The sequence below is a fragment of the Oncorhynchus gorbuscha genome, linkage group LG20 (assembly GCF_021184085.1).
Source record: "Oncorhynchus gorbuscha isolate QuinsamMale2020 ecotype Even-year linkage group LG20, OgorEven_v1.0, whole genome shotgun sequence".
Taxonomy (NCBI): domain Eukaryota; kingdom Metazoa; phylum Chordata; class Actinopteri; order Salmoniformes; family Salmonidae; genus Oncorhynchus; species Oncorhynchus gorbuscha.
Window position 1 is genome coordinate 16,292,154 of NC_060192.1, and position 4,454 is coordinate 16,296,607.

Genomic DNA, 4,454 nt, shown 5'->3' on the forward strand with positions numbered 1-4,454 from the left:
GGTCGTCTTTAGTTACCACAGCCACAAAGTCATAAACTCCGCCTATTTCTAAATGTAACTTCTTAAATATGCACTTCCTGAATGCTAAAATTATAATAGGTCGCCTAATTTCAGTTTATGTGATAAAACAAGAACGTATAGTGTAGATAATCATTGTAAACCGCTGTGAAATATACACTGCTCAAAAAAATAAAGGAACATTAAAATAACACATCCTAGATCTGAATGAATGAAATATTCTTATTGAATACTTTTTTCATTACATAGTTGAATGTGCTGACAACAAAATAACACAAAAATTATCAATGGAAATCAAATTTATCAACCCATGGAGGTCTGAATTTGGAGTCACATTCAAAATTAAAGTGGAAAACCACACTACAGGCAGATCCAACTTTGATGTAATGTCCTTAAAACAAGTCAAAATGAGGCTCAGTAGTGTGTGTGGCCTCCACGTGCCTGTATGACCTCCCTACAACACCTGGGCATGCTCCTGATGAGGTGGTAGATGTTCTCCTGAGGGATCTCCTCCCAGACCTGGACTAAAGCATCCGCCAACTCCTGGACAGTCTGTGGTGCAACGTGGCGTTGGTGGATGGAGCGAGACATGATGTCCCAGATGTGCTCAATTGGATTCATGTCTGGGGAACGGGCGGGCCAGTCCACAGCATCAAGGCTGTGTGGCTCCCCAAAGAAATGCCACCCCACACCATGACTGACCCACCGCCAAACCGGTCATGCTGGAGGATGTTGCAGGCAGCAGAACGTTCTCCACGGCGTCTCCAGACTCTGTCACGTCTGTCACGTGCTCAGTGTGAACCTGCTTTCATCTGTGAAGAGCACAGGGCGCCAGTGGCAAATTTGCCAATCTTGGTGTTCTCTGGCAAATGCCAAACGTCCTGCACGGTGTTGGGCTGTAAGCACAACCCCCACCTGTGGACGTCGGGCCCTCATACCACCCTCATGGAGGCTGTTTCTGACCGTTTGAGCAGACACATGCACATTTGTGGCCTGCTGGAGGTCATTTTCCTGCTGCTGGGTTGTTGCCCTCCTACGGCCTCCTCCACGTCTCCTGATGTACTGGCCTGTCTCCTCCATGCTCTGGACACTACGCTGACAGACACAGCCAACCTTCTTGCCACAGCTCGCATTGATGTGTCATCCTGGATGAGCTGCACTACCTGAGTCACTTGTGTGGGTTGTAGACTCTGTCTCATGCTACCACTAGAGTGAAAGCACCGCCAGCATTCAAAAGTGACCAAAATATCAGCCAGGAAGCATAGGAACTGAGAAGTGGTCTGTGGTCCCCACCTGCAGAACCACTCCTTTATTGGGGGTGTCTTGCTAATTGCCTATAATTGTCTATAGTGTTGTCTATTCCATTTCCACAACAGCATGTGAAATGTATTGTCAATCAGTGTTGCTTCCTAAGTGGACAGTTTGATTTCACAGAAGTGTGATTGACTTGGAGTTACATTGTGTTGTTTAAGTGTTCCCTTTATTTTTTTGAGCAGTGTATTTTCCATAACCAAAGTACTGTATTTTCAGCTGTTTTTAGCTGGTGTACAAAACCGAAAGTAAAATACGCAAATATGAAACTTAAGACCAGGAAGCATAGAAATAGTGCACATTGAACATATCTACATAGGAATAGCGCACATAGAACAGATATACCGCTTCTTAGACTTGCTTAGACCCTATGGGAATTTGGTCATGTCACCCAAAAAGTAACATATTGCAACTGTACAATGTCATTTTAAACCTAACCTTAATAACACTTCTAACTTTTAACTAGGCAATTCAGTTAAGAACAAATTCTTATTTTCAATGACGGCCTAGAAACAGTGGGTTAACTGCCTGTTCAGAGGCAGTTCGGGGATTTCAGCTCGGGGATTTGAACTTGCAACTTTCAAGGTTACTAGTCCAACGCTCTAACCACTAAGCTACCCTACCGCCACTTTATGACCAACCTTAACTTTAAATTAAGACAACAACGTGGAAACCGGTCAGATGGTGGTTGGTAGGTTATGTTTCACGATATTGGATCGCTCTAATATATTGGTATCACTCCGTGGCGGAGGTAATGATTTACAGATTCACTCCGGTGTACACCCTATATATAGACCCCATGGCCGTATGGTTTGAGGTACAAACTTTCTGAAGTTCTCTTGGTAAGTCACTGGTAAGTGTAATATAACAGATTACTGCACCTGTACATAGCCCACCTATAATTTAGTCCAAACGACTACCTCTTTCCCTACAGTATTTATTTAATTTATTGATTTATTTTGCTCCTTTGCACCCCATTATTTTTATTTCTACTTTGCACATTCTTCCACTGAAAATAAACCATTCCAGTGTTTTACTTGCTATATTGTATTTACTTTGCCACCATGGCCTTTTTTGCCTTTACCTCCCTCATCTCACCTCATTTGCTCACATCGTATATATAGACTTGTTTATACTGTATTATTGACTGTATGTTTGTTTTACTCCATGTGTAACTCTGTGTCGTTGTATGTGTCGAACTGCTTTGCTTTATCTTGGCCAGGTCGCAATTGTTAATGAGAACTTGTTCTCAACTTGCCTACCTGGTTAAATAAATGTGAAATAAATAAATAAAATATATTGCGTGGTAGTATACTCACTGGCTGTTTGCATCCATTAGTATGGTGGCTCTTGCTATTATAAAATGTAATTTACCCTTCACAACTTGCCGACAGGCTTGTTCTATGTGTGTGTTGTGAATTGCTTTAACATGCTGCTGCATGCGTGGGTTCTGCGCTAATTACCCTGCTATTTATTTTCTGGTTCTTTCCTCTGCAGAGTGTAAGAGTATCATGGTGGGCTTTCCACTACGTAGAGACAATAACTTTGGAGTTCCTTAACGGAGTTACTCCATCATATGGCTGTTTTTACTGCTTGGATATTAAACCTGCTAGGTAATATTGCAGTTTGCATAAAACAAATAAATAAAATCCATTACCTGTTTTTTTGTCTGTCTGTTTTTCCCACATGGGTCTTCCCTGTTTTTATTGCAGAGGTACTGGGTAATTTATCCCTCACCGGGTTTCTATTCCTCACTGGGTTCCTACACCGGGTTCCTATTCCTCTGCCATGGCACAGGTGGTTACCTCCCGGCGCCTTCTCTGGCTGGCCCAATCCCATCTCCCAGCTGCTCTCCAGAGAACCAGAAGGGTTCAGGCGATCTTATCTTGCTTCAACCACTTTCAGCAGGGGCGGGTGGTATCCGCCCTGACCTGCCAACGCCTGTTGGGCCTGCTGACGGCAGCCTCGTTGCTGATTCCCCTGGGCCCGCTCTATCTTCGGCCTCTTCAACGTTGGTTCCACCGACTGCACCCGAAACATCACCGTCACCGCCAGCTGCGGGTGACTGCACAGTGCCTCAGGGCATTGTTGAGGTGGCACTGTTGCTCCTTTCTCTTAGGGGGTGGAGATGCTGAGGATGTGTTGCTGGTCAGTACAGACCCCTCCCAGATCAGCTGGGGGATGTGGCCAAGGGCAAGTCGGCAGGTGTCTGTTGGCTACCCCCTTGGAGCGGCAGGCGCATCAATACACTAGAGCTCCAAGCTATACTGCTGGCCATGCGGTCTTTCCTTCCACATCTGAAGGGAAGACATGTCCTGGTGAGAATGGACATCACCACATGTGTGGCATCAACCATCAGGGTGGACTGAGGTCCCACTGCCTCTGGGACCTCTGGTGCAGCACCTGTGACAAGTTCGGGTAGGTGAACCTGTTTGCCTCCCTGGACAATGCACACTGCCCCCTGTGGTACTCTGTCGGAGCCACCAGGGCCTCTGGGATTGGATGCTCTGGCTCACAATTGGCCAGGGCTGGAGCTTTACGCATTTCCCCTGATCCAGGGTGTGCCAGACAGGACCGGGATGGCAGAGCATCCTCTGCTGCTGGTGGCCCCATACTGGCTCAGATGACTCTGGTTCAGCCTTCTCCTGTCCCTGTTGTCTGGGGCCTTCTCCTGTCCCTGTTGTCTGGGGCCTTCTCCTGTCCCTGTTGTCTGGGGCACCTTGGCAACTGCCCCTGAGATCTGACCTGCTGTCTCAGGCCTCCCTCCGGCATGCTGTGTCCTGTATGGGCACTGGCTGCCTATGTGGAGCAGACTCGGTGAGTGAGAACAACACACGAGCTCTTTGTCTGCTATGGTGAGAGAGTCCTGGGGGCTGGGTTATCAAAGCAGAGGCTCTCTCACTGGATCATGGACACGATTATGACAGCATTCCACCTGGTTGGCAGGCCAGTGCTGGGATCTGTGGTGGCACATTCAACACGAGGTGTGGCTGCGTCTTGGGCTCTACTGAGAGGATTGTCCCTCGCTAATATTAGTGCTGCGGCCAGCTGGGCTTTGCTAGATACTATTGGGTAAATGTGGTACCTCCCCTCTATGGTTGGCATCGCCTCCCCTTCCCAGGGAC